The sequence below is a fragment of the Sorghum bicolor genome, chromosome 6, assembly GCF_000003195.3.
Source record: "Sorghum bicolor cultivar BTx623 chromosome 6, Sorghum_bicolor_NCBIv3, whole genome shotgun sequence".
Lineage (NCBI taxonomy): Eukaryota > Viridiplantae > Streptophyta > Magnoliopsida > Poales > Poaceae > Sorghum > Sorghum bicolor.
Window position 1 is genome coordinate 39886584 of NC_012875.2, and position 8272 is coordinate 39894855.

The following is an 8272-nucleotide window of genomic DNA, read 5'->3' on the forward strand; positions in this document are numbered from 1 at the left end:
ATAGAATTTGTGTATATCTATATTGTACTGTTTCGAAAAAAATTTTGATTCCTCGGTTCATTTAATGCTCCTCCTATTTCCATCCTAATCCCCTCCCGTCAGTATTCCGAGGCCAGCATGTTCATCTGCCCATGAAAGGGCTTCATTATGAGAAAGTGGGGCCTTGTTTAGTTCACGCTAAAAATTAAAAAAAAATCAAGATTCCTCGTCACATTGAATCTTGTGGTACATGTATAGAAAATATAGATAAAAAATATATAATTGTATAGTTTGTCTATAATTTAAGAGACAAATTTTTTGAGTCTACTTAGTCCATAATTGAATAATAATTATCAAACATAAATAAAAGTACTACAGTGTCTAAATCCAAAAAGTTTTTGATCTAAACAAGACCTAAAGATGCAATAGTAAATGGTAGAACTCAGATTAATAAAGGGTAATATGTTCTTTTCTTTTTACTAATCAGTCCGAAAATTCCTATAAGTTAATTCCTTCAGAGATAACTTCTTTGCATATTTGGTTTGCTATCAAACTTGTCAAACTCTCATATTTGGCATGCCAATTCTATGCAACTTTTTTCCTAATTTTTTATTTGTCAAATCTTTAGCATGATAAATTTTAGACCTCAACCAAGCATGCTTTGACTCTTGAGTTTCCTATGCGCTTCCATGGTCGAACGGACTGTTTGGTTAGGCGATAAACTTTATCACATATCACATCGAATATTTATATCTATACATGAAGTATTCAATATATATTATTTATAAAACTAAAAACATAGCTACAGAATAATTTACGAGATAATCTTTTTAAATCTAATTAATCAATAATTGTACACTAATTGTCAAATAAAACGAAAATACCAACTTTGGAGCCGTAAAAACAAATCAACTGAGTAGGATATAAACCAAACGTAACTAGGCAAGGGATATATAGGATTTGAAAAAAGAATATTGGGCCATGTTTGATTTGGAGAGTTAAATTTTAACTTTTATCACATCAAATATTTAGACACATATATAGTGTATTAAATATAAATTATTTACAAAATTAAAACATAGCGAGAGAAATTTTTTAAACCTAATTTACCTAAAATTAAATAATAATTATTAAAATAAACAGTTTAACAAGCCCAACCAAACACGCATTATGCATGCAGCGTCACGAGACCGAAGATCGGAGTCTTGCACTCTTGCTGTCACGTCTCCATTGGTTTGGCTTCTGAACCTGCACCATCTAGACCCTTCCCGAACGCCCCTCCGATCTGAATCCAACGGCCCCGTCTCGGCCGCGCTCGAACTTTCTCGAAACCACGTCGCCGCTCGTAAAACCCCACGCCCTACTATTGCAGTTTCAGAAGAGAGAATCCGGCCGCCGACCCAAAATTCCCTGAGAATTTCCTACTTCCTCGAGTTCTTAGCTTCCACTAGTTTCGATTCCTTCTCCCGTTCGAGCACACAAGCGATTCGTGCGGCGATGGCCAAGGGCGAGGGTCCGGCGATCAGGATCGATCTCGGCACCACCGTACCTACTCGTGCGTCGGCGTGTGGCAGCACGACCGGGTGGAGATCATCGCCAACGACCAGGGCAACCGCACCACGCCGTCCTATGTCGCCTTCACCGACACCGAGCGGCTCATCGGCGATGCCGCCAAGAACCAGGTCGCCATGAACCCCACCAACACCGTCTTCGGTACGTGCTTCGCTCCTCCCCTTGGCTTTGCCCTTGTTACTGTTATTACTGCTACATCGTTTCTCTCTGAATGCTAATTGCTATTTAATGTAATCTTTGAATTGGGATGCGTTTTTATTAGTAGTACGCTGTTTACTGCGCTATTTAATCTTTGAATTGGGATGCATTTCTCTCTGAAGAATGCTAATTGCTACTTAATCTTTTTAATCAGCGATAGACCATTCACATAATCATGATTCGATTTCCGATCATTATTATATATATATCTAATAACTACTGGTAGCAATGATTGGATTCAACGATTATATCTATCTAATAATAACTAGTAACAATCTGGCTGTAACTGTAATGGACCTTAGAATTTGGCAGACATTTTGTTCAGAAATATAAAAATTTGATACTTAGCAGCGTGTTCACCATCTGGTGCTTGCTATGCTGGAGTATATGCCATTTAGATTCAGAAATTTTCTGTTAAATTTCTGTGTGTGGATTATATTTAGTAATATTGAGGAATACTGCTATAGTTTGTTGATCTGTTACAGTTCAGTAGTAGATATGGTTGGAACTTTGTGTGACAAATTTGGATAATTATTACTTCTACTTGTTGTAGTCTCCCATTGCACTTCTCATCTGCTGTTAATGCCTGCTGAAATCTATTGACTGACAACAGTTGCGCTGCTCATTTGTTGTGGCAAAATATAGTACTTGTTGTAACTACTACTCTGCATGTCTTTAATCCTGACGTACAGATGAACTGATAGTTATATTGTAATTCTTGTTGTGACTTGTGAGTTGTGACATATTGTTCCTCTGTTCTGCCTTTGTTCCTCTGTTCTGCTTTTTGTTAACATTTAGGAATAAACTGAACCAAGTGGAATTGATTTGCTTTATGCCTTTCCCCTAATAATAAGATCGGCAACTCATAATTTTGTTCGTTTTCTTTGTAATGCAGATGCCAAGCGATTGATTGGCAGGAGGTTCTCTGACCCGTCGGTGCAAAGTGACATGAAGCTATGGCCGTTCAAGGTCATTCCAGGCCCTGGTGACAAGCCTATGATTGTGGTCAACTACAAGGGCGAGGAGAAGCAGTTTTCTGCTGAGGAGATCTCCTCCATGGTGCTCATCAAGATGAAGGAGATTGCTGAAGCCTACCTCGCTCCACGATCAAGAACGCCGTTGTGACAGTGCCGGCCTACTTCAACGACTCGCAGAGGCAGGCCACCAAGGATGCCGGTGTCATTGCGGGCCTTAATGTGATGCGCATCATCAACGAGCCCACCGCAGCTGCCATCGCCTACGGTCTCGACAAGAAGGCCAGCAGCTCCGGCGAGAAGAATGTGCTCATCTTCGACCTTGGCGGTGGCACGTTCGACGTGTCACTCCTGACCATCGAGGAAGGCATCTTTGAGGTGAAGGCCACAGCTGGTGACACTCACCTTGGCGGCGAGGACTTCGACAACCGCCTGGTGAACCACTTCGTCCAAGAGTTCAAGCGCAAGCACAAGAAAGACATGAGTGGCAACCCCCGGGCACTGCGCAGGCTGCGCACGGCGTGCGAGCGCGCCAAGCGCACGCTGTCGTCGACCGCGCAGACCACCATTGAGATTGACTCCCTGTTCGAGGGCATCGACTTCTACTCGACCATCACCAGGGCTCGCTTTGAGGAGCTGAACATGGACTTGTTCCGCAAGTGCATGGAGCCCGTGGAGAAGTGCCTGCGCGACGCCAAGATGGACAAGAGCAGCGTGCACGACGTCGTGCTCGTTGGCGGCTCCACCCGTATCCCCAAGGTGCAGCAGCTGCTGCAGGACTTCTTCAACGGCAAGGAGCTGTGCAAGAGCATCAACCCTGATGAGGCCGTGGCGTACGGAGCCGCCGTCCAGGCCGCCATCCTCAGCGGGGAGGGCAACGAGAAGGTACAGGACCTGCTCCTGCTGGACGTGACGCCTCTGTCCCTTGGCCTGGAGACCGCTGGTGGTGTCATGACCGTGCTCATCCCGAGGAACACCACCATCCCGACCAAGAAGGAGCAGGTCTTCTCCACCTACTCCGACAACCAGCCGGGCGTCCTGATCCAGGTGTACGAGGGCGAGCGCGCCAGGACCAAGGACAACAACCTCCTCGGGAAGTTCGAGCTCTCCGGCATCCCTCCAGCTCCCCGTGGTGTGCCCCAGATCACCGTGACCTTGGACATGGGCGCCAACGGCATCCTCAACGTCTCTGCTGAGGACAAGACGACCGGGCAGAAGAACAAGATCACGATCACAAACGACAAGGGCCGGCTGAGCAAGGAGGAGATCGAGAAGATGGTGCAGGAAGCTGAGAGGTACAAGGCAGAGGACGAGGAGGTGAAGAAGAAGGTGGACGCCAAGAACGCGCTCGAGAACTATGCCTACAACATGAGGAATACCATCAAGGACGACAAGATCGCCTCCGAGCTCCCTGCGGAGGACAAGAAGAAGATCGAGGACGCTGTCGATGGAGCCATCAGCTGGCTGGACAGCAACCAGCTCGCTGAGGCCGACGAGTTCGAAGACAAGATGAAGGAGCTGGAGGGCATCTGCAACCCCATCATTGCGAAGATGTACCAGGGAGCTGGCGTGGGCATGGATGAGGATGCCCCAGCCAGCGGGGGCGCTGCCGGTCCCAAGATTGAGGAGGTCGACTAAGTTCTTGGTTCGGAAGTCGTTTTAGCAACCGGAAATGGAAAGTCGGAAGGAAGTCTGAATTATGATGGTGAATTGGTGATGGTTGACTTGGTGTTCACATATCCTGAACTCTGATTCTCTGAATGCCTTCATGCTGATGTCGTGTCGAGTAGTCGAGTCTTTTACTAGCTTTTGATTTTAAAGTCGTGCGGTGGAGAGTCGTGCTGTGGCCTTTTAAAAACTTGAGTAAGTATAATTGTTAATATTGTTTCAGTCTGTCTTGTGTTTTATATTTTATTATTTAAAAATCCTGCAATCGAAAGAGCAAGAGACTCTTTAAATCTTTCATAAATGCTAGAAATAGAGGTTTGCCTCTAACAATTTTTTTTAAATAGTTATTCAAATGTAGCTATTTTTTATTCATAATCTCTTACTAGCTAAAAATAGAAGACGAGAGCTCTAACGAATTTTTTGAGTGACTCTCCTGATTTGAAATTGAGATTTAGAAAGACTCTTGGAGATGCTCTTAGGTAAGCGATCACAAAAGCTTAAACGGATTTTCCCCTATTTCTGAGTTGAATATACGGCACTTAATTTTAATTCTGTTTAGTAGCGACAGCGGAATTTAGCTGTTTTATATTGCTTTAGCTGTTCTTTTTCTTGCGAGTTTGTTGTTAGGATTGCTCTATGGTTTTTCCTGCAGGTAGTCGCGCAGGCTATCTACTTGTAATTTCTACTATATCACTAAAAGCAGACATTGTCACTATTTGTAGTAGCCAATCTATTTAAACATGCATAAGCGTAAAAATTTATAGGAAAAAAACGTAGCAATGAAGAAATTTTTCCATGTCACAACAAGCTCTAGCGAGTGCCCTGAAGATTTAGTCCAACCCTTCACTAACAATAATAACGGCCTCTGTCCCACTGAAAGCTTTTAGACTTCTTTGACTTATTTGTCTTATTAAAATTTTTTTATAAATATTATTTATTTTGTTATGACTTGTTTTGACAACAAAAATACTTTAACAATGATTTATTTATTTTACTATTTATATAAAAGATTAAATAAGACGAATAGTCAAACAAGAAATCTAAAAGTCAAAAAAAGATACTTTCAATGAGACGGAACCCATCTAACAGAACTAAAATGTGTATGAAATAGTTGGAGATCTAAACACCACACTGTGTTCCAATTAACTTAGGATACTGAACTTAATTAACTATTTAAATTGAACTTTACCTTCCTTCTTTTTATGTCCCCCTCTTATATGAGGGCTTATCCCCCATACCATATATTTATATATGGAGTATATTTGATATATAAATTGATTTAAATAGAAAATCTTAAAAAACTCTTGTCTTACCCACATTAGACAAAATGAACTAAATAAGAATTTAGAATTTAAGTATCTTTCAGTATCATTTAAGTATCTTTCAGTATCTAAGTATAAATACTAAGAAAAAATAGAAAGAAGGATTGATTTGCGGCAATAGATGTCTTTCACATACAACTAGAAAAAAGTAATTCCCTTTTTCAAGGACAGTTCCAAAAAAACGTATTTCAATGTCAAAAAAGCGTATTCGTAAAAATTTTTGGAAAAAAAATACTTACTACTAGAGGCAGTGTGCGTAGGCGATGGTAACTACACACTTTCTCCGCCCCACATAATCTTCCTCCTCAGTACAGCCACCCCCGCCTCCTCCCTTACATCTCCCCCACCTCCAGCGTCACTGAAAGGATCAAGATGCCCAAGAGGGGGGGTGAATTGGGCTTCTCTAAAAATTTAAGCAACCTATAAGCTCCAATTCAATCCCTTGTGCCTAGTGTGACTAGAGAGCTACCAGATAAAAGTTTTGCAACCTAGTTCCAATCCTATTCTAGCATGGCAATTCTAAGAATGTAAAAACACAAAGTAAAAGCTAGAATGTAAAGGAGTAGTGGAAAAAAGTGCTCGGCGATGTTTTGCCAAGGTATCGGAGAGTCGCCACTCTCCACTAGTCCTCGTTGGAGCACCCGCGCAAGGGTCTTGCTCCCCCTTGGTCCGTGCAAGGACCAAGTGCTCTCTACGGACTGATTCTTCGACTCTCCGTCGCGGTGAATCGCCCAAAACCGCTCACAAGCTTGACACGAGCCACCCACAAGAACTCCGGGCGGTCTTCGTGCCTCCAATCACCACCGAACCGTCTAGGTGATGGCGATCACAAAGAGTAACAAGCAAAGAACTCTCACTTGACCCAAACAAGGCTCTAGAGAGTGATGGATGCACACTTGACTCTTGGAATTCACTAGAGAAGTATTCTCTCAAGAAATCACTCAAATCTCAATCTTCTCTAGGCTCTTGCTACTCTCTTGCTCGACAACAAGTTTCTCAGATGTTCAAATGGGCAAGAGAGCTCTCATGGATGAGGTGGAGGAGTATAAATACTCCCCACGAAGTCCAAAGGTCAGCCAACCGTTTTCTACTGAAAATGGGATCACCGGACGCTGTTAATGTTGCACCGGACGCTCTGCACCGAGCGTCCGGTGCCCCACAACAGCTAACTGTACCTGCGTCTGACAGGTCACCGGACGCTAACTCTCAGCGTCCGGTGACACCGTCCGGTGCTCTGGGGAGTTTTACAAACTCCCTGAGTATGGGACCGGACGCTACCCGGTGCGTCCGGTGCTAGCGTCCGGTGCTCAGGGGAAGTTTACAACCTCCCTAGGTGTGGGACCGGACGCTGCCCGGTGAGTCTGGTGCCAGCGTCTGGTGCCTAACCCTAGGCACCGAAAACTTCCAACGGCTAAGGACCTCACCGGACGCACTCACAGAGCGTCCGGTGCCCCCTTGGGCACCTTAACTTCGTCGAAACGCGATCATCCCAAAATGAAGTTGGTTCCTCTCGATCTAAGGACTATCTCTGAGCTGCCTAGTGCTAGGTTTACCAAGTGTGCACCACACCTAAACCTAAAACCTTGCCTAAGTCAAGCTACTAGATCAAAGCCCCTCTTAATAGTACGGTCAAAGGAAAACAAAGTCTTAAACTACTCTAAGTGCCCTTCTTCACCATATGGCACTTAGACCTAGTCTAGTCTTGACGATGTCCATCCATCCTTTGAAAACCGAAACGATTTCCACTATTAAGTAGGCATGTACGTCCCTGTCCATCGAGTACCTATTACCATGACCTTACCTATGACTTTGCCTCTGCAAAACACACGTTAGTCATAGTAATCAACATTGTCATTAATCACCGAAATCACTAGGGGCCTAGATGCTCTTTCAATCTCCCCCTTTTTGGTGATTGATGACAATAACCTCGAGAATGAAAAGAGTGGAGGTTTTCAAATGACTTGGTTTCAATAAGCATGATACAATAAGAACAAAGTGATTAGACATGCTTATATCAACCAAGTCTAACATCCTGCATCCAAATATGTGAGTGAAGTACAACAGGATATAAACACACATGGCTCATAAGTACATCGGAGCAAAAACGCAGAAGCAAAGGTAATATGAGCCACATCACATGACATAAAGATATCACAATTAAGCATAAGTCATGTCTCACAAGTAGTGTATCTCACACAAGTGCAATCCATAAAGATAAACGTGATGCATGAAGGAGTAGCACACAAAAGAGTATATCAAAATAACTAACAAAGCCTCTCTCTAGCCTCTAACTCCCCCTAACTCTCATACTCACAACACTCTCCCCCTTTGGCATCAAGCGCCAAAAACCTAAGAAGACAGAGGTGGAGGCGGAGCAGTGGAGTCCCTCGGCATGGCCTCAAAGCGAACTACATCATCTGAACCATCGGCCGTCGAGGCGGAGGAGGTGGAGTGACCCTCTGAAGCTGCAAGAGCTGGTGAAGCGGTCCGGGTCTCCTTTGGAGGCGCTGAAGCTATCACAGGCTGAGGTGGCTGCTCAAGTCCTGCTGACGAAGTTGG

At 43.9% G+C, this 8272-nt stretch overlaps 1 pseudogene; it reads left to right on the forward strand.

The window, feature by feature from the left end:
- LOC8070840 lies at positions 1310–4648 on the forward strand (annotated as a pseudogene).